Genomic DNA, 26,899 nt, shown 5'->3' on the forward strand with positions numbered 1-26,899 from the left:
TCGAATTTAATATTCTTAAGGACTCAACTATAGATAAATAATCATATATATATATGAAAGATTGACCTATAGATAAATCCATAATCATAACATAATCATGCACAATATTACTAAGGGATTAGCGCTTAATTTCAACAGTTTTTGTGGTCTTTTTACGAAAACTTTGAAGAACTGATGCAATTGCTCTTAACATTCAATTAAACGATAGTCATACTACGACAGTCATAATACTACAATAGACATAAAAAAATAAAAAAAGAAAAGGAATAAATCCTGATAAACGAGAATATAATATACAGTGTGTGTGTAGTACACGAAAGTTTCCATTTTTACGTTGAACGAAGATAATATCGCTTGCATTCCTGTAAATCGATAGCCTCTGAATCGGGCTAAATCGATCAAAGTACAACCCTACCATGCAATGATAAACTTAACTAACCTCTGCTTTCCAAGATTTATGAACAGTAAAAATTTAGTTGCATATTCTACAAAAATATAAATTATCAACCACGCCCATCTAATATTATAGAATATGAAATTTGAGCTTTCTCGTTGCTTCTCTAGTCTCATTTAAGGTATGGGCGGTGCTTTTAAAAAAATTTTAAAAAATCCCAGTGAAATTTTTTTAAATAACTCGAAATCAAAATACGTATAACCTGTGTATCATGTTTATCCATAACTAGTTACATCGTGAGATAATTTGTTATAAAAGTATGAATATAGGTTAAGGTTAAAACAAAAAAAAAAAAAAAAAAAAAATGTCCAAATTTTACATTTATAATTTTGAAAATTATTTTTAATTTCGATAACTGAATATGTCAAGGACACCAAACAACAAATCATTATATTGCATTACTCGTAGGAGTGTCAGGTAAATCGCATTAGCATTAGCGAATATTCGCTCTACTACTCCTCAATAAGGTCGCTAAAGGACTGCAGTAGGCCCTAACTAAACTTAAAAGCTCTGATATTCATTTCGAAAATCACTGGTCGAATGCTCGGAATATGTTTTACGCAAATCGTATACATAATAGTTTATATGATCATCTTTGAATGTGTTGGCTTTTAAAGTCGCATATCACCTGTAATGAGTAATGGAATGAATGAATGAAATTTCACATATAAATCAGCGTAAGAGTGAAACCAGCATCAATTTTTCCGTCCATACTTCAGTCTGCGCTCTTGAAAAACATATTTACATTTGTTACATTTATGATCGTTGATGTGAACAATCGGCGCTTAAGTGCTTTTGCATCGCTCATCGTTCATTTGTAGGTATTTACTATTTTTGGGATTGCGAGAGCCATAAAGAAAGCAAAATATCAATAAACCGCTTATTGTCAAGTTGACATTTATTAATCTCCTTTCTGCAATCTTATGACGTTTTAATATTATATCGTTGGCTATTATTAAAAACAATTTTATGTTTGTTTAAATGTTTAATGGACAAAATACGTACGTAGCGAGACAAATAAACGCATGAGCGCACATTAAATCGTAACTATGCAGGTCAACGCAAATGATAAATGTTATCGAATAGCAAAAGAAAATGAAACAACAAAATATCAGCAGCAATCCTTTCAGGTTATTTTTCTTCATTATAAGCGATTATAAATTGTTATTCTAGCCATGAAAAAATGCATATTATTTTTTTTTTTTTATTTATTTATTTATTTATTTATATACTTTTTCCTTTTTTTATTAATTTTTTTTTTTTTTGTATTTTTTCTTTGTATTCTTAATTTTGTCCACTTTTGCACACAAGTTAATCTATAAAATGCGTAATAAAAGCTGACCTATCAAGGTAACAGAGTACATGAATCTACGACAGCCAGGCGAAACGATACTTTTACATGCCTTGTCTACTACTTCCGCTCATTTCGGATGTTTTGTTGCCTTTCGTCCTTTCCTCCTTTCCTATAGCGTTCTTATGCTCTTTTTTTTTTTTTTTTTTTTTTTTTTTTTTTTTTTGCAGTCAAGAAGCTAAATTAATTTTTGTATACCATTAAGTTATTTAATGCGTATATACTCATTCAGTCGTCAACCAAGCAAATAACCAGGCGAACAACCAACCAACTGAATGAAGTACGAAAGAATAATAAATGAATGCACTGTGTGGAAAGCATAAAATGACTTAAAAGTATAGTGTATATATATGGGATAAAGTATACTCGTTGGTTTTTTTAGGTTTTCTTTTACATGTACGCGCGTCGAGATGTTACCGGCAGTTGTTTTTCTCCTATGTACAGTAAGTAAGTATATATAGAAGTAAGGACTTTTTTTTATTTATTTTTTTTTTTTTTTTTATTTATATTAATTTTTTTTTTTTTTGTATTTTGTATCTTTACATGAAAGGGGTTTCTGTTCTGGAGGCAGACCGAAATAAAAACAACAACAGAAACAACAAGAATACGAAAACAAATTATTTATTCTTTTTCACCATGCAAACGTTATATTAATTTGCTTACGGGATATGTACGCAAGAAGGGAAAGCTAACTATCCGTACACATTCAAAGGTAACTGAGTAGCACTAGCTACACATTAATTGCATGCCCTTTTAGGGCATAGGGTATTTATATATGTACCCGTACCCGTTTATATGTATAGGTAGATAGGTGAATGTGAAAGCTTATTTTAATGCTGCCATAAATGAATGCATACAGGGAAGTGAAAGCATTTTTCTAGGTTAGACAATTACCTTCATCCGCATTAATTTACAAGAGTGTGTGCACAAGTATGCTTTTATATATATATATATATATATATATGTATACATATACATATATATATATATGTATACATATACATATATATATATATGATTCGACAACACACAAACCAACGCGCGAAAACATTTATTTTACTTTATAAAATATGTTTTAATGCGTTTATGTGTGTGCGCGCACGTGTTTGTATATATGTCACACAAAGTAAAGATTAATAAAAACTCTTTTTCCCCTCATAAATAATGCAATTCATTGTTAAATTTACTTGCGACGGTTACTGTTCCTGTTGCTGTTAAAGCATTAAATGCAATTTATTTATTTTTTTATTTCTTATTTTTTTTCTATAAAGCCAACTGCAGATACACACACATATGCAAACACACTCGTACACATAAATACGAAATACATGCAAGTAGCTTATGGTAATTCAAGCGTTCTTTCTCAGCAAATTGTGCGGCCTAACTCTATTTCATTATTATTATTTAAAATTTTTTTTTCATCTTAGATATTTTGTTTAGCAATTATATAAACACGTAGGAGAAAAACGAACCAAAATTTTATACGCTTTGCGGTAGTTACACTCATACATACTTCCATTCAAGTTCATGCCTTAAAAATTTATAAATACTGCATACAATACACGTTTCTTCTTCTGCATGAGATGTTATTTTAATTAAGCACCTGTTGCTAATTACTAACGTGGGAGTTGTTTGTTTAAAATATAACAATAATAGCAACAACGGCGAAAACAATAATAGCGGCAATGATATAATAATTTCATTTTAAAATAATTTCATTTTAAAATCTATTTACCATAGTAAATACTATGAACTTTGCTCTTAATACATTTAAGAGAGAGCACGCAAAATAAAGTGAGATAGTTTCGCCTTATGCAGATCATGTATCATAATATTTATCGCATGTAATTTTTTTATTACTTTTTCATAAACGCATTTCAAATCTAAGGGGAAAACAAATTAAAAGATTTTAGAGGACCAATTTAGGCCATTAATTGCTTCTAACCAGTTCCCCGAATACTCTATTTTCTCTCTCTCTCTCCCTCTCTCTCCCACTCTCTCTCTCTCTCTCTCTCTCTCTCATACACACACACAATCTTTCTCAAATAATATCGCAAACTTTTTCTTTATTGTCATACAAATATTTCCATTTTATGAGAACTTTCATATATATGGGGAAGGGTTCTACTCGAATACATGGCACGCAGTCTAAACCTATTACAATAAATTTATGCGACGCGTCCTCAAAAAAGAGGTGTTTATTTATTTTTGCAGAAAATTATTCAATTATTTATTACTGTTAATATGTCCCCTTCAATTCCCTCTTACAATTCCCCTTATAATATACTTGTGCCAGCTCTTTTTGCACTTGTCAAAAGCAAAAAATCGCCAAACACACTAAAACACGTCTAACTTTTTATATTTGCCAAAAACAAAAAAAAAAAAAAAAAAAAAAAAAAATACGAAATGACTGATATTGTCAAGATATTTTGGGTCAACGTGCGCCAATATAAAAAAAAAAAAAATTTTTAAATCGAATGTAAGTCAACTTTTGTTTTAGAACACCTCGCTGTCATACATACTTACATTAGATTTACCGTCATCATTGAAGACTCAGCTGGATAATACCTTGTTGCCATTTGAAGGGTTAATATTTTGACAAGAATGTGTCCCAAAAGTGAACCGATGTGGTGCAAATGTAATTAAGTTAACTCTTAGGATCAATTTTCAGCATAAATTATTAATAACGAGAACATGTTAATTATAGTATAAATATTTATTTTGTACAGAAGCTATTACATCTGAAGAATTTCGAAATTCGTTCGATTCCACACGAATTGTGCATATTCATTTATTAAGCCGAAACAATATTTCGCATTTACTTTCCTCGCGATATATATTATAATAAAATTTCGCTAACTTCCTTCATATAATTTTTTTCTTTTCATTTCACACCGTATGAGTGGTGATCGTAAAATTAGTTCGGTTGAAACTGTTTTTAGCAGTGTTCGCAAAATATTTCAAAAAGGGCGGAACGCTGATTGGAGAAAAAATTAAATAAGCACACATCGGAATAGCATCACAGATCTGAAATTGCTTCAACCTATTCAAGAAATAGTTTTAAGGCAATTAGAATAACATATGGTGGATAAATATGCAAATGTGCAATGCAAACGTAAGCATGGAGATGTTCACGCACAACTACGAATTTATAGGAATTTTAATGCAACAGCATGCTCGTAACGTGAGCTCAACACAAAATTGTTACGTACACCCAGTGTAACATATAAGAAACGGTATAACGTTTAGCTTATTCAATAGGGTGTTAATCTTCGCGGATAACCGCGCTTAGTTGAACTTGAGGCTTTGAGAGCAGAACATAATTACGTTTCGTACGTACACCTTTAGTGTCTTTAAGCTATTCTTGCTACTACCCTTGCTACTGTTGCTTTTGTCGGTAAATCACTTCATCGCTCTCTTACCCTTGCCACTACTAACACTATTAGGACTCGTTGCGCTAAATTCGTCGTATACGACGAAATTATTTTGTAATGTTGTATGTAATTGAAGGATTACTATTTGGAATGAAACAGTCGAATTGATATTAATTGACCTAAAATGCTAAAAGATAATTACAGATTTAGAAGATAACTTAGCAAATAATTTTCTTTCCAAATATTCCTCACAATTGTCGGTATTTAAGATGCGGAAATTTATATATATGTATATATAAGTATATGTGTGTTTAGATAAATAGATTGCGAAGTCAATATCCAATGTTTTTCTTTTAATTTTTTTATTCATGACATCACACTGTATGTACGTTTTCTATATGTGTACATTTTTATATATATACGTTTTATATATATGCGTTATATATATACATATGCATATATATATATATATATATATATGAGACTAGTGTTAGGTCAAGAAAAAAAAAAAAAAAAAAAAAAAAAAACGTTGGATATTGACTCGACTGCGACTAGGCTAAGTTAGTTAGTTAGTTTCTCTCCAATGTCCAAAAATATATATTAAAAGCATTACGGAGTGCGTACAGAATAAACATAAATATTTGTCTTTAAAATCAATTTAATTACATTCGTGCTTTGTATCCATCTGACAAATAGTATATATATATATATATATACACACACACACACACACGCACATGTAAACAAACAATCGATTTTTATTTGTTAAGATTATGCTCAAACATTAATGTCAGCATCATAACTACAATGTGTAAAAAGCAATAAAATAGTTTCACTGAACGTAAATTTTAAAGGTTTATAATTAAGTATGGGCTAAAGACAAAGCACAACGCCTTGTAATTTGGTGATGTTAATTTATAAACGTGTTCATGCATTATATATGTAATATATATTAGTGAGAGCATATATATATGTATATATATATTTGAGTGTGTAAACATTTTCTATTGACAGAGAAAGTGACATAAATAAATAGATAGATAGGTAGATAGATAGGTAGATAGATAGATAGATAAATAAAGAGTGAGAGAGAGAGAGGGAGAGAGAGGCAGAATGAAAAAGAGAAAGATAGTCAAAAGGATGTGATAGTTCTGAATAAGATCTAATAATACATTAATATTTGTTTTAGATAAAATGTATGTGTCCTTCTCAACATTACTACTCCCCGGTAAATTTCAAGTAGAGAGAATTATTAATGCTCTTTAGTGAAAGAAAGAAAATGTATGTCTTTAGGGTTTTATGACATTCCCCAAGTGTTTCTAAGACGGTTTATGTTTGTGTATTTGTGTGTGTGTGTGTGTGTGTGTGTGTGCATGTGTGTGTATCCGTGTCGATTTTAATATGCAACCGAGTTAAGGGTGACTTTCAGTTTGTTGCTATTAATTTATTAATGCATTAACACTTGATAATAGCACACTATTCCCTAACTTAGCTTACAAAACTATTTGCTTAGGTATTATCGACCTTTCTAATAAAGTGTTTATTCGTATGCGTAATGTCTTTGTTTGGTTGTTACGAACAGGTGCAACAAATTAATTCGTAGAAAGCTACAACAAGAACCGAACAAAACCAGATATTGCCTGTCAGTGTTAAAACTAACAAAACGAAGAAAAAGTAATTGCCTTATGAATATTTAACAAGTACATAGAGACTACTAAGTCTGTTTTAATTATCACGATTATTAAGTTCTTATATGATCATTACGAAAATAAGGAAACACTTCATGATCTTAAAATAGGAAAAGACAGATATTTGTCATCAACTTTTCTACTCCTTGTAATTCCTTTTACAATCTGCCACCTGCTTACCCTACAACATTTATATTAGGTCTGTGTGAATGCGTAAACAACACGGATCATACGCATCGATGCAGAATCATTTTCTGAATCGACTTAGGTCTATCGGCATGCTCGTCCCACGCTTGTCAATCCGGCTGCCTGCATTTGGCTATCTTCACGACTACGTCTCACGCAGAGTCTGTATAACGTTTTGAAGTAAACGTTTTTTACTAAAGAAAAAAAAAAAAAAAAAATTTACGATGACTTTTTATGAATCTGCAAAATTTGAATGGGATCGGACCATTTTCTCAATCCCCTTCCAGGTGAACGCTCTAAGGTGAAAAAAGTACAATATTTAGTATTAAACGCTGTACGGTCATCTTCCACACCGTCCACTTAATTTCAAAGCATAAATTGATAGGAGAAGTAGAGTACAAGTCGGAATATCACAATAAAGCCTAATCTACGGTACTTTACTACTAGAACAGATGCAGAATATTAGCTTCTTGGACAAGGGCTTAATTTTGCTAAATTTAAATCGCGACGATTCGCTTTTGAAGTTTGCTCTTCTATCAGGCCTCTCATGAAAAGTGAACCTATACATGCACATGTTTGTCATTTTAATATTCTGAGACGAAAGTTAGTTCAAGGTTAGCTCAATTTAGTGTTAAATATTTCGAATCCATAGGTTATTATATTAGAACTCTTCGCCATGTACGAGTTCTCGCTATTTTCATCGTAAAACTGTTTGTCGCATAGTCAAGTGTTTAGCATATCTTAAATGGCCGTCACAATGAGCGAGCTGTTAACGAATGTTTGATTATGTTCTCCACTTAATATTGCAAATTTTTACTACTATCTATGTTCTTGGTTGAAAGACTAAATACTAAGTATATCTCCTCAGCATTTTTTTTTTTCCGATAAATTCTCGAGTTCTGATTTACATTGTCACGCCTTATCTCGTCTCCTTACTCACCACAAAATAGAGTTACACTTACTTTTGTGCTGAAGACCACGCATCCTGTATTGCCATAACACAATGACACCTTTCGCATGTTCCCGAATTTAAGTTGATTCAGTTACGTTTGTTGCATGGTGTTGCGGCTGAAAATTTAAGCCTTTTATGATTCATCATTTCCTTTCTTCTTTATCATTAACGCCACTTTTAAAATTGCCGTAGACGTGAATCAGCTCTTTCGCTTACTTTCGATCCGACCCCCCGTGTAAGAATTTCAAATCACTTTGCCAAATTTGAAGCAGATGTCTTCGTTTTTGCGGTCAGAAGACTGCTTACTGCAGACATGATGGAAACGGACTGATCGATTGACCGATAGATGTATAGCTGTTTTGCCTATGTACTATAGACCTGTCCGTAGAACACATACACAGAAACTTTAGTAGTTTTATGTGCCGTGTTTTGTGAAAAATGAGCAAAAGTCCTTCTTCTCTAGAATTGTTTTCAGTTTTCGTGACATTGTAGTCGTACCCGTAGACCGATTTTGCCCATTGCTACAAACAATCTGCCTACGAGACTATTTAATGTTTCAAATAAATTTCGTCCTGATAGCTTTATTTTCGCGCCCAAGTATTGATTGCATTGATAGGTGGACAGACAAACGAATGTATGTTTCATAGTTGGATGCTGGTCAACCATATATATACTTGATAGAGGCTTTGAAGCTTCTTTCGGAGTATTGCGAACACGCTGACAAAAAGACTAGTCTTTCTGTAAACAGTGCTGCAAATGCGTTTATGGTTCGGCCCGACTGTAAAAAAATTATCAAATTCTTGATAATAAAACGCAAAGTCGAAATTATTTATTTAGTTACAATTCTTGCTCTTTCAGGTTGATAGCTACAAAGCAATATTGCCATAAAAAACCGTTACGTATAGTGTTAACGCAACATCTTTTCTTGCACAACTTAAGCTTGTATGTGAGTTTAGGTAGGCAAAGTGAAGCAATCTTGTAGTATACATCTCATCGTATATCGTATATATACAAAAATTCCAAGTTCACTCCAATTGAAAGAAGTACTCAGCAGACAACAAATGCTTACAAATGCATATTCTATAAAAATATGACCACGGATTTCATTGGGCATGAATTGAGATGAGAAATATTATAAGGACGACATGTCATTTCATCAAGGGAAGGTGTAGAAAATCGCGGGGAAAATCTAGTTTGGCGGAAATGCATATTAAAGAAATCTTTATGTTAACTGACCACCAAGAACAACCTTCTTCGTTCAGCCATTGGCGTGTGTGGAGCAAGTCGCAAACACCTCCTTACTTGGAAATCAACATTGTTTCTGTTATTGATGGAACAGATAGTAATTTATCCAGACAAGTGACCCCAAATAGATGCTTAAGAATAGAATCGTCAGAGCAATCCAGGAGCAGTCATTTAAATGAAAACCTATGTGTAGATAAAGAGGCCATGAATCGATACTTGGAAGAAGGAAAACAAATCGCATTGCTATTGTTATACGCGGTTTTATTTTTCTTGCAATGGGAAAAGCCCCTACTTAATAAACCCTCTAAGGATATATGCGGTAATTGTGCGGCAGCGCTTACCTTGGTTTAAATGCATTTAAATGAATTGTTATAGAGACACTATTCAGTAGAAATTAAAGCACTTCAATATCAACAATCAAACTGAGGGGCTTGCAGTTTCGAGGCTATGTTCTGGAAAAAAAGAAATTGAATTTTTTTTTTTCTTTCTCTTTTGATAATTTTGAGCTCACATGCAGGGATCGCAAGGTGAAATCAAACTTATGGAAATAGAGTTTTACCAGTGTCATCGTGTTTTCGGGCACGAGCGACAGACTTGTCGGTTCTCGATTGTTCATTTCGCCTTTTTTACTGAATGTATTCATGAATGTATTCATTTTGAGTTATCTGGGGTGCATAGTTTCATCCGAAGAATATATTTCATGCAAACCTTATGCTCTTAGTTACCCTTTGTATAAGAAAAAATGTAATCTGCTAATAGCCGAAGAGAAAGTTTAAGCCATAATCCGTAACAGGTATTGACACAAACATTTTCGCTGGAATATTAAAAAGGTGCAAACATGTTTCCCGCATTTCAAATACTGCGCATTTTGATTTGATTAACTATGCAGCAAACCACGAATTTTTCGAAAGCGTACATGGATTTCTTATTTGTGTCATTTTTTGTTTTTTACATTAGAATATCTTTTGTTTTGTAGCATTTTCATGCCATCGTATATATATATATATATATATATATGTATGTATGTATATATATGTAAAATGAATATTGTATGTGGCAATTAGTGATTTAGCAGAGTTGTTGTTCTTTTTGTTGTTTGTTGACGTTGTTACTATTATTGCTGACGTTGAACGCGTCTCTCTAGTGTTAAGTAATTAGTACGTATTTAAAAGTAGAAACTTTTCAATGCTCTAAAGTTTTGTTTAATGTTTTCGTAACAAAGTCCGTTTGTTTTAATTGCGAAAACGGAAAACAGAAAAACAAAAAAAAAAAAACAAAAAAAAAAAAAGGAAAATGAAAATGAAAAATGAAAAATATCGTAACTTTACAAAAAAAAAAAAAAAGGATAATTTAATTAAGTTAAATAAGATAAATAAGTATGGGAAAGCGTCGTGCATACGGATTAAATAAAATTGTACGCCTTAGTTACTGAATCAAATAGACTTTAGTCGTTTCGTTTGCATTACGATGTTACGAAATGTTATGTTGACTTATCCGATAAAGTCTGATCAACGTTTCCTCATAAAAAAAAAGGGGTGGGGGAATTTATATAATAAATATGGGGAGTGAGAGCGACAGCGAGTAGAGCAATAAAAATAGAGCTCGTGTGCAGGTAAATTTTTTTATTACTTGAGTATTGGATATTAAACAAGTGAGGGAAATGACAATTCGCAAAAAAGTTTCATGTGTTTGTACCGCTTAAGGAAGTTCAATATTCGTTTGTTGCATTGATCAGGCATAGTAGTAAAGTTTTCTTTCTTTGATATTTGCTTTCAAAGCTCACGTCATAAATGTACATCTGTCTGAATACCGAGCAGATGCCCCATCATCAAAGCACACATACAGTTATAAGTTGAATGTGTCCGTACGATACTTTTCCCTTGTAAGCTCAAGCCGGCAAAGCAGTTAAGTAAGCTCCTGTATTAAAGGACGCAAGAAGCTGTCTACTTGTTTGCCGTAATAACATATTTTACTTTCGCCCTGTCAATATACGAAAACACATTGAAAGCCCTCTTTTTTGATGAGAGACTTCTTAGCAACTAAGAAGTATAAGAGAAAAAAAATGAACACATTGACAGGTACGACCGAGGAGTAATAATGCTTCACTTCACTTTATATAATGCAATACTTTCTATTACTTCTATTAACACTTTCTATCTATCTATTAACGATAAAATATCAAAAATTGAGTCTTGTTACCATATAAAGCTTACCTTTTATTCGAAACTTTATAAGGTGGAGATATTCTAAAAATAGATCTACATAATCCAAACTTGACGCGATAAATTTATACATTAAGTCATTATCTTGAAAAATGTTAAAAATTATTCTTTGCTACCATATAAAGTTTTCTTTTTGGAAAATCGTTTACATGGCAGGGGGTCCAAAATTTGGTCCCATTCCATTCGAATTTTCCACAATCGTTTTATATGCGGACGAACAATTTCGATTAGTTGTTCCAAGACTTTTTATCGAGAAAAGCCAGTTTCAGAATTGACTTTGCCGCTTTAGGTCGTATGCCACAGCACCAATTGTTTGGTTAAAATATGTGTATTACGTAAGTTGAGACCTATTAGTCGAACACCTCGAATTGCCGGATGGACAGATTGGCGGAACAGACGTTGCACAAACTTTATGTACCCTTCCTGCAAGGTATATAGAGGATATCGAGAGTCCAGTTTCAGAAGATCCTTCGCATGTTCTTTTGGATAAGACTATTATACCAAACTCAACTGCTAGCGTATTTTACAAATGATTCTAAAGTAGAAAGCCCCCATATATATCGAAACCATCTGAGTCATGTCTACTTGTCTGCTAAACCTTGAAATTATAGGTAATGTATAAATTTGTTTTTATAACAAGAAAAAAAATAAATAAATAAAAATTTAAAACAGTCCAGAGAAAAGGTTTCGAAGTGTACAAAAGAGAGAGCGAGAGCGAGAGCGAGAGAATTTATATTTATCTATAACTAATTGCAAAGCATCCGATGAACCTCGAAAAAAATTGAAGAACTTGTAATTTATAACAGCCGCCAAGCTAATATTTCGCCTGAGCAGATCCAAAACGTTCTGTACATGTAGATATGATTGGGGCTTAAGGCGACTTAATACGTCCTTGCTGTCATAACTTACACCGGCGCTCACGTTCATGGCGTCTTGTTCAATGGTTCAATGGTTTCAAGTGTATGTGTAAAAGTTTCTCATGTGTTATATATATATATATATATATATGCGTTTATTTAAACATTTGCTTTTGCATAAAATTCTCATTACGTTCCATATGTTGTTTAATATCATTATTACCTTAGAGGCAGACGTCATTTCAAGTTGGCGGAAGATGCATGGGATACTTTCTTCTTTTCTTGTTTGCTTTTTCATTTATACCCCAAAAGGAAAAATGAAGATTTTCGCCAAGTTTGCTATAAATTCTTACAATTACTTGTAGAAAATTGAGAAATTGTATAATAAATTTCACATATGAAAAGGATTAATTATTTCCTCTATATAGAGAAGATATTCACGGTATATTGATCATCATTCTATATATATATATATATTCAATATTTTGATTTATTTATTTTTTTTAAAACCTTCTTAATGAAAAGTTTATTAAATTTAAAAGGGTAATGCAAATAAAACACACCCATTCGTATTTGGATTACGAGGGCCATAGGCATATTATGCAAAACTATGCCAATTAAAGCTAATACCGGTTATTTGTGTTCAAGGTACAAACAAATAAACAAATCCTGCCTTTAAGTAAGAACTTTATAAATACATAAAAAATGCAAAACAAAAATCAGGGACTCGGTTTATATTACACATGGAAAAAAAGGGGATTATTTCAATATATATATATATATACATAAATAAACGTGCAGATAGATGCTATATGTATTAATTCAATAGAGAACTACGCTTTAGTGCGTTATATGATAAGCAACTGGATTTTTACTTCAATGTATAAACAACATCAGTAGAAAATGGAAATGTAAACAGCGAAAATCTATACAATTCACACACACTAAGCACACTTTTCCTTTAACTGAAACGAGCACACATTCAGAGTCAACTGTACAAAAAAACGAAGCGTCTCAACGAATTGTGCGCATAAAAAGTACGTATAATATTTATGCAGACTAACAGGGGTATAGTAAAGAAAAAAAAAAAAAAAAAAACAGAAGCAGTTTTTATAGATATTGTACGGTATGAAAAATCCTTTCATTTTGACATTAATCTGAAATAGCCGCTGAGAAGCAGATTTAAACAACAAAAGATGAAAAACGAGCATTGACAGGCACATTAACACAAAAGCCCAAAACTAAAACTAAGAAACATCGAGAAATATCGTTAGCACTACTAACAATGAACGCAATATATATGTAGCTGTATACGATAGAGCCAAGCCAAGTCAACGGTAGCATTATTTCTCACTTCTCAGTTGGTATATGCGACCGTTGCGACGCGAATGGTCGAAATCGAAAAAATTATTATCGCACGCCCAGTCATCTAACTTATGACGTAACATGACAAATTATAACAAATTCTTTTTGTTATTTAACAATTTAAGTAAGACTTTCATTAGTTGCCTGTAAATGTCATGTATTTATTATGTGATGTACGTGTAGAAATATAAGAATGCTCACATCTATACACATCTATATATGTAGATTTGTTCATAATTTCAAATTAATGCGATATGTTCTACACGTATTTTGATAACAAATAGCGAAAAAAGTCGTACTAACTAACTATGTCAGCAAATAAATATGCATACATATATCCATACATACATACATATATATATATATATATATACATACATATATACATAAATATGTTTACACATATATATTCTCATGCACGCTTATATACGTTCATTGAAACACGCATTGATATGTATGTACATATCGTACATATATTATGGCATACATACATTATAGCTGTGACCAATGACAGAGAAATGTTGTCATAACTAAAACTCGTAAAATCCTTAATTTATATTATTTAATATATTTTGATATTATTATTATTATTATTATTATTCTTATTATTATTATTATTGTTATTATGATATACAAGCACATGGATCATAGCAAACATATGTGTTTATTAAATATATAAATATTTATATTTCTGTTAATACATGAATATTAAATGTATTAAAAATACGTGATATGTTGTTAATATTATAATACCACACACAACTGATGAGGAATTATTTAAAAAAAATGCACTCCGTTTACTCTATTACCTGCACAAATAAAACTGTATTTTTATAATGAATAACAAAAAAATTTCAAAAAAAAAAAAAAATTTAAATAAACAAAATAAATGCAAATAAACTGAAAAGCTGAAAAATCGAAATATATACCATATAGATCGAAAACATTAACGAGCTAAACTACACTCCAACTCCATTCTATCCTTAACAACCTCAACTGCCTTTGTAATATTTCAATAAATCAACTTTGAAGCTTGCATTGCCTTAGAATAGATAAATGGATGCATGCGGTCTGCTCGCAAAAATTGCACAATTGACAATTAAACTCAGCAACTGAACACGCTGCGTACCGGTCCTAACATAGGTTCGGTTGCCCGGCAGAGACTCATTAAGTACGAAGGAATTTCCAAGCACTTAAAGACGACATTTTTTTTGTGAAAAGTACTTCATTCGTAGGCTTATCCTTATCATTTGGAACTTGGATGTCTATCACGCCACTTAAGTTTAGTCCATTCGGTGCCACTTTTATCAGATGGGAGCAAGCTAATGTAACTAACATAAGAGGAGTTTTTGCAATGACATTTTTTAACATTTAAAATTTATTATATAACAACAAAGTCGGTTTCTTTTGTATGTTTCTATTCCCTCTTTTGTAGCGATTATCCTTTTGGTTCACCTGAAGATTTTGCATAACTAAGTTATTGCGAAAAGATTTTAAAATGTACCTAAAAGGCTCACAAGTTTTCGACCACAATATGAGAATTATTAGGTTTTTTATCATTGTGGGCGAGACTTTAAAACGGTTTTTTTTTTTTTTTTTGAGGAAGATTGAGAAAAATTTTGGAACCCAGAATGTTCTTCGAGGCAAAAGTTTGACATTGTAGCGGGATTTCAACAGACCGAGAGAGAATTAAGAATAATTAATTTTGTTCAAAAAAAAAAAAAAAAAAAAATTCCTTATGTTATGTGCGATACCTATTTCTAGGCCTTGCAAACAATTATTGTTTTACTGATTTACTTATTTATTCAAATTCGCAACTATATAGCCATAGCCCAATACATAGCTACATTAGCGGAAATCATACGCATGGCAAGAACTAAAGACGCGTTAAACAATCACCTTGCTTTATCACGTCAACTGGCAGTTCCAAGCCGGTTTAAGAGTTCAATAATAAGCCCATTTTCTCTTGAAGACCTTGAAACAATTATGAAAGGATCTCAAAGTAGTGGCAACGCATTCCCGAGCCGAGCTGACTGGAAAATAAATAAACGATCAGCCAAAGAGTTTGATATACGTAGCACTAGTGTCAAAGGGTTCCCACTCGACCTAGTAAGCTTTAGCCGTTCGATTAAAAGATTGCGCACTTGTGACTGAACGATTTTGTAGAGATGGATTAATAGCCTAAGTTATTATATTTCATATCATATTATAGACAAAACTGATAATGTGTGTGTGTGTGTGTGTGTGTGTGTGTGTAAGTTTAAGGCTGGCTAGATTATAAGACGGACAGCCAGACATCATTTCAATGCATACTAGCAATATGTTTTAAATAAAAAAAAAAAATAAAAAAAATCGCATGAGATATTTTATTCATTTTATTGTCTGCCACTAAACATCACGTCTCCTATCGCTTGGGCGGAATAGGAATTCTAGGTGAAAGGAACAGCTAGTCCGTCTATCGAGACAATCTACCCAAGAGATCGATTTTTTAGTAATCGTCGTAAAAATAGAAGCCCTAGTGGTACATGCAATAATAAAACCAATGCAATAATTGTAGGCAGAATTGGTCTTATCTGCTGATAAGAACGAAGCACATTCCTGGCTAGTGCTGGTAATGGTTGCGAAGAGAGGTTTCCTATAAGCGGGTGTGAAAATTCATGCTGTCATGAATTGAATTACATTATACACCTCTTTTTCGTCCTGATGCCATCAGTTGCCGTCGCAGTAAATGTGTTGTGTAGTTACGATAGTTCAATTGGAATTTAATTGGAATAAACCGTATCACTGTACCCAGCTAATGGTGGACGGCGGCCCTCGTGCATATTTTACTTTCTATTTATGCGAACTGTTCGCATGCTTTGCATGGGCTTCGTATGTCATAATGCATCCTTAGTTCATCACCTTTAACCGCGTAGCAGAATTATCCTTCGAATTAAGCAACAATAGCGGTATTTCCGCTAAAGATTTTGTTTTTGCTTTACACAGCTGCGTTCTATACACTTCACTTCAGGCAGCAAAATCAGAATTTTATTTATAACCTTATCGTACTAGTTATGAAAGCAGAGCGAGAACTTATTCAATGTTCGAACCGAAAATTTAGTTCTACTTCGGTGATGGGTATAAGAAGCAAATAATTCGCGTTTCAAATAAGATTCTCTTATTCATACGAAGCGAAAGAAGATGTTTTTTTTTTTTTTTGAATTATTAATGCTCATCTATACTTTTCAACTTACTTTTTGTTCAGTTTGGATCATAAAATTATATGTCAACGCGAGTGTTTAAGACGAGAAACCGATAGGTGTATACATCTCCTTTATCCCGAAGCAAATGTTATGACAGTTAATGATGATGTGATGATAACCATTATCGACGCTTCAAAATGTATAATAATCGCATAGCAGTTTCCCACAGTTTCTCCTGAAGTTTATGAAATTTTTTTTCCTCATAATATCCACAATAATACTTATTAAAATGGATGGTGGTGAAGAAAACCGGTGTGATGGGGAAAAATAAGGGGAAGCCAATAAAAAAAATAAAAATAATTTTTTTTTATTTTTTTATTTTTTTTTTTTTTTTTGTTAAGTTGTTGCTTGTTTTTAGATTCTGTTAACTTCGACGATGCCATAGTTGTGGTAATATTTAAAGTGCATATGAAGGTTTAAAGTTATGGTAGCAGAATCCAAAATAACAGCAATAAAACAATGCAACTGCAACGCTATCATCATCAACACCATCATGACCACCATGAACAACATTACCCGTAGCATTAACAACACACGAAAGTGGCAGGTAACTGTGGCGAGGTAATACATAGCAGCAAGAGCAAGCAAGCATAACAACAATACGCCCAGAGCGACTTCGCTATGGTTACTGTGTCAATCTAAAATGTGGCAGGAAGAAATATTGCTGGGCAACAGCCGCAATATACAAAATGAAAATGCAACGCGAGGATGGTAAGGAACTAAAAAAAAAAGAAAAGAAAAAGAGCTCTTTAATCTAGAACCAAAAGTAACTTGAGATTACTGATTCTATAATGACCTGATGTTTCGCTGAGGTGATAATATATTGTCAAATTTGCTATTGTTATTCGAACGATCCTGAACGCTTCAATACCCTGAAAAGTTTTCGTTACTTATATGTAAACTTCTGTCGGTTACACACCTCTGACAATTTTGATATATTGAATTTGTAGGTAGGTATACAACACTCGGAAGTACTCGGGGTAAACCCCATTTTTATTGAACCAATCAATTAAGAAAGATTTTTTTAAACCGATTCAAGCATGTCCATCCCTAATTGGTCCCTAAATTGGCGGACTGTGTAGCCGACTAACAACTCAATGATCGCGTTCGGTAAAGTTTTCAATACAGGCGACCATATGATCGAGGTAATCGGGCAGCCTTCAAAAGTTTCTTACTCTTAGTTAATGAAAAACTTTTTAAATAGCTAGGATAACTAGTCTAGTCTAGTCACGGTAATTGGATAATAGCTGAGGAATAAAGATAATAACGGTTTGCATGAATAGTATCATTCCATTTGACAGCAAAATCTTAATGAGGTGCAGATGAATAATTTTACTAATTACTGCTCGGCTGATAATAAATTAATTTAAAAAATTCTATTGAAACTAAAGTGTAAATATAATATAAGCGTTTATGCCACTTCTCACCATTTTAAGTTGAATTCATTACGCCTAGCTTGTAAAATTCTCGGGGAAGGTAGCCAAGCTATTGTTTGCCGGCTTTGCCGCAAAACAGAGAAAATTGAAATTTTTTTCATTCGGTTTGAAAAAGAAAACTATAGATAAACCGAGGAGAATCAAGGCGTGCTTTTAGACATTTCTGAGATATTCGCATACGACCGATTACCCCCTTCTTGGGAAAAGGAAAAAAAACTGAAAATTATAATTGTCGTACGCCTACGGGCGCGCGAAAGTAAAAATTAGAAAAATCTAAACTTAACTCCTTCGGACTACTCAAAAATCAAGCTTGAATTATTTCGGTAGTTGGTGTACTGCTATTCAAATGTGACGACGAAAAAACTAAAAAAGATACTAATTACGGCATAAATGCAATCTGGCTCTTTGTGAATGCCTTATGCGCCACTACTCTTCATGAAAAGGAAAAAAAGAAGAGGAAATACAACATACAACAAATCTGGAACAACAAATCCTTAGAAATGTAGCAAAATAAATGTACACCAATGTAAAGAAATTTTATGACCAGATAAAATTACATGCAACAAATCTCATTTTATATGAAAGACTAATCTGAGTTAGGATATAAAGACAGAAAAAAAAAAAAAAAGAAAAAAAGTAATAATAATAATAAATAAATAAATAAAAATAAAAAAAAGTTAAGGGAGAGAAGGCGAAGGACAAAAAAAAAAAAAATAAATAAATAAATATAAAGCGAAGCTCTGAAGGGAAAATAGAAATCAAATAAAACTAAAAATAAACAAGTCGACAAATAGAAAAGAATAACATGTAGCTTACTATAGGGAGGGAGATCAAGGCGAACGCGATATGCTCTTTAAAAATGAATCTCACTTACATACTTCACAGCAATTATCCTAAACAACTTTTACTTAATATTTTAGTTTGAAATAGCGGCCTCTGATTGCTGATAAGCTTACGATCTCCATGCTAATAACGAGTCAAATTCAGTTGATTTTTAATTCTAGGCAAGCTTCGCTTAATCAAAACTTATGCTATTGTCCTCATACTACAAAACAAACTGGCCTCTGATAGCATGACAGGTGCCCCTTAAGCAGATCTCAGAAGAAGAGTAGCCAGCCATGTTGATTAAGATACATCCGTACTGACATAATGACATCAAGTTATCTTGGAAGTTCTCTCATCATGTCTATCTACCTTAACTCAAGAATACCGAGCTATTTCTGCTCCCTACCTAACCTAATTTAATGAAAATGAATAATGAAAAATTGTAAACGTAAAGTAATGACCTGGACAATGGTTTTAAAAAAGTAATTATGTCTTGAGCTGTCAAACGTATAGATTCCGGTGATTTTTTTTTTATTCGAGATAGTGAAAATACTTATTAATAAAAAAAAAAAAAAAGAAAGAGTTTTTTCTACACAAAACTTTATCATCCGAAAAATAATGAGAGCGTTTCAAACAGTCTCCGAAATTCTCTAAAGTATTCGTTAATTTGAAAGATTCTTTTCGAAATTAAACTCTTTTAACTGCATACTTGGTCCAGTTAACTGAGGTATCTTTTATGGAAGACTCGCTTATGCATTCATCCTGTTCACGATCTCTTCTTATGCGCTTCTTCTCGTATGCATTTTTCTATGTCTAGTTTCAATTTATCTATCGGAAATCACATTTTTCTAAAAGCTCGCAATAGAAAGACTATGGAAGCGATATATAAAATTGAAAATTGTTGGCAATAAGAAGTGAGTTTCGATATTCGAAAATGACTATCGAGTTATTATTAACATCCATTATCTCTCCTATTATAGTCTGCATATCAGAATTCTTTTTATGATTAGATCGGCTAGTACGTATAGAAGAAGCCCTTAGGGGTCCGCTAAAGAGCATACATTCTGGATCGGTCTACATAGCCGAATCGATCTAACTACGTCCGCTTGTCTGACTATCTCCCAAAATTTTTGATGGACTCAGTAAGCCGCATGGACCACGAATTCCTAAATGAGTGCTTCCAACGTAATAGGGCATCGGCGTTGCCGTGTTCTGTGGTTCCTTTTTCGTTACTTCATTCGTTTTTTAAACAGCGAAAAATTGTCATCGATTCGTTATTGTTGGTAGCGTTTGGTATGAACCGCTGCATCACACTTGAACGGCTAATAGCAAACCACAGGTTTTAGGTCTCATTAAACGCAGAAAGCTTTTACGCTTTCCTGTCGAAGCAATCCACTTTCGCAGTCGATGCGAATGGTATCTATGGATAAATTCTCCTATGAGATTCAGAAAGAAGATTCATTTCTCTTCTCTAGTCAGGATTGGCTGTATCTTCCGAGCAAAGAAAACTGCTTTCGGTGAATGCTCGTTATGCGACACAAAGCTCGCGATATACCTTGTTAGGAAAGGCATTTTTGAGTTTCTTTATGTGCTGTTATTGCGAATACATACAATTGCCAGATATCGAAGCCATAAGGAACACAACTTCAGACATCCCGTACAAATAATGTTATGCTTATTCATAGGCAAACTAGAGAGCTGTCTCATATTATATATAACTGTTTTCATGTTTTATATACTTATCGGGATAGAGAGTTATGTGTAAAGCGAAAAATGTATTCATGTCGCTGGGTAGTAAATCAAACCGTGTTAAGCGGATTATGATATTATATATAATTTATTTAGTTGATTTTATCGCTCGCTATCTCGCCAGTTATAGTGTTCTGAAATATTTTGCTTACATACGATATTGTACTAGAATCAAATACTTATATGAAAAGTCTTGTTTTAATTACTTAGGTGTTGGGGTAACGTGCAGAAATTAGAGACCTTCGCAGTACGGAATTTCTTTTTAAAAGCACTTAACCTTTGTATGCTCCTTTATATTGTCTCTCGCTGCGGGTTGCAAATATTGAAGAAGATGCTACCATTTGGTGATCTGCTTGATTCAATTAAATAAATATTTCATGACTTTATCAAATTGCTTTCGAGTAACTAACTTTTCCATCTATATAAGCATAAGCAGATTGCATAACTAAGTGTGAGTTAGTACGTGTAGTTAGTAGTACGATATTTATTGATGGATAGAAGTGTAAGTTACCAAAGAAATGAAAAATTCGATACACCTACTCATTCTTGTTATTTGTCACATCAGTGAAGATAGGAGAAGGATTAGAAATTTTTTTAAATTTTTTTTAAATTTTTATTTTTTTTTTTTTTAATTTTTAATTTTTTTTTTTTTTTTTTATTGTCTTACAGAAAACAGTGTTAAGAGCTACGTCTATGTGTGTTTATAACTGCATAAAAGAGAAAATCCTTTGATGTAAAGTAAATGTAAATTTTCTTTCTATGGTTATGTAAAAGAAAAAAGAAAAAAAAAAAAAAACGTGAAAAACACAAAAAACATGAAAACAATATGTATACAGGCAGACACAACTCAATGTAATATAGCAGACAGACAAACACACTTGACGCAGTAAACAAAAGATGGATGCGAGAAAAACAAAACGAAAAAAGTAACAAACGCAACGAGAGACAAACAAATATCGAGTAAAAATAGCAGAAAAACGTAATGTAAGCACTTGAATGAAAAACGAAAGAAAAAGATACAAAAAAAAAAAAATAAATAAAAAAATAAATAAATAAAAATAAATAAATAAACAACAAAAACCAGAGTTACATAAACTACAGCATCCAGGCATACATATGTAACAACAAAATAACAGCACACACTCAAATAAACACAGACGACAATAAAAAGCTGCAGAAGAACAATATCAAAGCGAGAGAATGAACGAAGCTAACAAATAAATAAAATATAAAGGAACAACAAAAAAAGCAAAAAAAAAGAAACAAAAAACAAAAAAGAAAGAGTGAAAAAAAGGGAAAAAGCTTAAGTAATGGGAACCTGTTGCAAATCCTCCCGTAACATAGAAATATATGCATAAATAGCATAGGTATGGATATGGTAAGCGTATGCCTGTGCCTGTGCCTGTGCCTGTGTAAATTTGCAAATAGAAAGTCATAAAAAATAACGAATCAATGGCTTAGTGGTATTGTGTAAGGAAGCTATGAAACGCGTATCAGTTGTGTGCAACATAATAAAATGCTCAGGCAAAAATAAAGGCAATATACACTTTTTATGCAATTGAAACACACACACACACACACACACACAACGAATCCGCATATACATACGTGCATATGTATTCATATATGTAAGTATATATATATAAATATATATATTTGTATTTATTTATACATATATATATATATATATATATATATATATATTGCAGGGGAAAGAAATATCATAAAAAAGGAAATGAGGGCATATTTAAAATGTGAAATATAAGCAAACAAAAAACGGAAAAATCAAAGACAACTACGGCACAAGTTTAGTGCTAACAAGCGGATATAAGTGAAAATGTTCGTTTTAAAACGAATTTTCAATACCTATCATATCGGACCCGGTTACCCAATCAGTAGTTTTAACTAAAACGTCATTGCTTAAAGTTATATATTAAATTGTCTTTGGTTATTTATTTTTTCTTTTGTTTCAATTAAGGCGTAGAGGTCTCACTGCCGGATTTTCGATAAATATGATAAAAGGACATATATTATGATAAGATTTTCCTATTAATTAGGTTCGTATTCATAGGCTCGTTTCTCTAATCTGCAAACTGAACGGCTCGGAATGGATCGATTGCATGTCGATTTTGAAAGTAATATACAATTTTCAAGCTATTTTAAGCATATACAACTATAGGCAGATAATAATTACTTTTCTCCGATTTAAAAAATTCGAATTATGTAGAGATGGGCAGAGCGACGAACAGTTAAAGCAACGCACAAGTCAGCAGCGGTAATTGAATTAATTGCGAACCTCATGCCGATCAAGAATATATATAAATATATATATATATATATATATATAAGAAATTTATGATGATACCAGTGCATGCGTGCTCTCGGATATCGCAAACGGTGTAACAGACTGAGAATGCGTCAACACCCGCTGGAATATAGCAAACGGTAGACACTGCATTTTATAGTTGAGCATAAAACTGGCAAAGAACCAACAAGTGTAAAAAACAAAACATGCATAATATACTCAAACTCAAACAGTTGCGTGCATGCAACGCGTGTATGCGTTTATATTACGTATAGGAAAGGGAAGTTATAGTGTAAACAACTCTTTAAAAAGACAAAAAAAAGAAAAAAAGGGAAGAAAGGTAAAAGGAAAATGAAAATTAACGCCGAAATAAACCACACAACTCCATACACACAACCACACACGCACACCTATATGCATATATATGTAGGCCGATAGAACTGAAGTCTTTTAGAGTACAGAGCGAGAGCGCAAACGCTTTGGAAAAATTGCGAGCATTTTTTAATCTGAGAGAAAACGCCAGAAGAAATAGGCCCAGAGACCGACGAAGAGAGGGAAAGAGTGAGATTGTAAGAGAGACAGAGAGAGAGAGAGAGAGAGAGAGGAAGAGAGAGAGAGAGAGAGAGAGAGAGAGAGAGAGAGAGAGAACGAGAGAGCGAAAGTATGAGACAGACATACAGTCAGACGGACAGCTAGACAGACAGACATATATTGGTACAGAAAAAGAGAGATATTTGTGGAAGGAATGTCGGTGAAATGAAACAAGCGAACCTCTCAGACTCAGCTAACGAAACTGATTTGTTGACTTATACTCTGATGGCAGCCAAAGCGATAACTAAGTTTCCTTAAAAGCTGAAAACGCATGGGAAACGGAAACAGTTATTTGGCAAACAAATGCTCTTCCTCTCTATCTTACTTTCTCTCTTTTCCTCTCATCCACCCCATCATCACTCGCTCTTTAATTTTTTCTTTTTTAAACTTGTAAGTTTGTTTAAAAGTTTACCTATATTACATGAATTTCTCTCTCTTTCTCTCTCTCTCTTTTTTTTCTCTCTTTCTCTCTCTCTCTCCCTCTCTCTCTATCTCTCTTGGTTAATTTCTATGACTTGATTTGCCTCTTTCTCTTTTTCGTTTATACATAAATTTTTATATATTTTCTGGGGTCATAGAAGTTTGTCAAATGGCCTGTATGAGAGTTTTGTTGTTTGTTTTCTTTTTGTAATTGTTTTTTGTTTTTTTTTTTTTTCGTTTTGCTTTTTTATATGTCAACACACTGGGTTATGTGATATTTCAATTTAGAACATCATCATTAGTATATCAATGCCCTCGCCAGCTTTATCATCATCATCATTATCATCATCATCATCATCATAATTATCGTCATCATCATCATCATCATCATTGTTATAATGATGGTTATCATCGTCGTCGTTATTAAAAGCAAGCGCCAGTTACGGAAAGAAAAACGAAAAGCATAACATAACAAAATTTGCGTTCACACAGACGTATACACTCATGCATATGCGAGTGTACTACTACGCCAAACAGAAAATACAGTAAAATAGTATTTGCTGAGTGAGCGTTGCATGTTGATGAAGCACGTCGCGTGTACGCTTGTGATATTAGTCTTTGTTAGGCGGTCTTTGTGTCAACAACGTGTTGCGCTGTGTATTCTCGATTTTTTTATATAATATCAGTTTATAGATTTTATTTTGATGACATATATAAATGTAATAACAAAAACATAAAACATAAAGAAATAATTTAAAGAAAGAAAAAAAAAAATAAATAAAAAATAAACACTTAAAATATGATAGATTAAAATAAAATTTAAAAGAAAAAAAATAAAATAAATAAAAACAGCCAGAAACACGAAAATATAAACAAACTTATATTTTAATGCCGCTAAATACCGCTTAGTGTTTTTTCTTTCCAACTTTTCAACAATAAGCAACAAGTTTTTGTCCTTTTACTACTTGAACAGAAGTGAATGAAAAATAAAACAATTTTTCAAATAAAATCATTTTATATACATTAAATAAAACGAACTAAAATAAAATAAGAAAAACAAATTTATAATTGCGCTTCAATCGAATCATATCCGCAAATTAATTAATTATTATATGAATGCTGGGGTCGACAAAAGGGTCGACCGAAACATTTTTTTTTATATAAAAATAAAAAGAGATCAGATCTGGATTTATTAAGGAAAGTAAAAAACAAGTTGAAAAATATCTTTTTTGAATATTTGTTCACCAGGCGTCCCAGCCAAACTGTCATTAAATGCTTTATGACATTATTACATAATTTTGTTTGCAAAACGCATTACTGATAACGTCTTCGGTGTATATTTAAGCAGACAATTAAAAGACGAAAGAAAAAAAAAAAAAAAAAAAAAAAAAAACACAACAAAAAGCAACAAGTAAGTGACGCTCTTTGGTTATAATTATTTATTACAGCTTCTATGCGTGTTTCGTGTACCGTTCATCATTTGTAAATGTGAAAATTTAAAAGAAAAAAGAAAAAATTTATTTATTTATTTTTTTATTTATTTTTTTTCCCAATAACATGCGAACTGTGGCTTGCAGGGAGTGGATATTCGGTATCTGCTAACTCTTACATTTAAATGCAAGCGTTAAAAATTGTTTTGTACTTTTATGCGTCAAATGACTCGATCATCTTTATATCGTGTATTTGTAATGAAATTTTTATATTAACTTTAGTAACTTTTTGCACCAAAATTTAAATGATGCGATAACCTTTCGGCTCCGTAGTGGATCTACCAAAGGTTTAAAAGCTCTGTCTTTAAATTGAATATAATTTATGCATAGGCCCTTCGAGCACTTCACTAGTCGGCGTTATTTGCTTGGAACGATCGATTGATGTACATATAGACATATCTAGAAAAGTGGACAACACAGTTAAATAAACTTAAGCTCAATTAATTTAATTTTCAAGAGAAAAAAAATTGTGTTTCCTTTGAGTGTCAAAGAAAAGTACGTAATCGAAAACATGAGTTGTTATTAAGCAATGCAATCCGAAAATCAATGGACTAAATTTAGCCAAACTTCCATTTAGGGACCGTCTGGTCGAAGATATCATTTCCGAAGTATATCAACTTGTAGTTCTGTTCTTCGATAGCGGGGCCACAAGAATAAAAAAAAAATGATATCAATTTCAAAACCTTGAAACCCTAAGCAGCCTAATGTGAAAAAGCAAGAAATCTTTTAATGGGTCGGGGCCAGCATTAAATGCCCTACAACACTCTTCCGAATGTACTTATTTATATAAAAGAATTTTGTTAAAAAAAGCATTACATGGGAGGTGGTCGAAGAAGTGGTCCGGTTCGAACTATGGAATGCAACTCTGCAAGTATACTAAAACATTGGATGTCTAATCAAAATTCTTCTGGGTACTGCAGACATCCGTACTATATTAGTATACCATGATAGCACAAGTGACATAGGGTATAAAAAAAAAAGCGATGCACATATAAAGAACTAAGATAAGTAACGTGAATCCATTTTATCCACCATCAGGATAAATAACTCTGATAAACAATTGTTACTTACGTAGAAACGCGTAAGAGACAAACTTTAACAATAGCATAACAGACAATAGGTAAAAACGTAACTGAACAACTATTTG

General features: G+C 32.4%; 1 long non-coding RNA gene across 1 annotated transcript; it reads left to right on the top strand.

Annotated features, from left to right (window-relative positions):
* Positions 1 to 2,137: 2,137 nt before the first annotated feature.
* Positions 2,138 to 21,972, top strand: LOC119632352. Its single transcript, XR_005246774.1, has 3 exons — positions 2,138 to 2,252; positions 2,356 to 2,517; positions 21,616 to 21,972. It is a non-coding gene; the product is annotated as an uncharacterized LOC119632352 (long non-coding RNA).
* Positions 21,973 to 26,899: the final 4,927 nt, after the last annotated feature.

This window comes from Glossina fuscipes, unplaced genomic scaffold, assembly GCF_014805625.2.
Source record: "Glossina fuscipes isolate IAEA_lab_2018 unplaced genomic scaffold, Yale_Gfus_2 1, whole genome shotgun sequence".
NCBI lineage: Eukaryota > Metazoa > Arthropoda > Insecta > Diptera > Glossinidae > Glossina > Glossina fuscipes.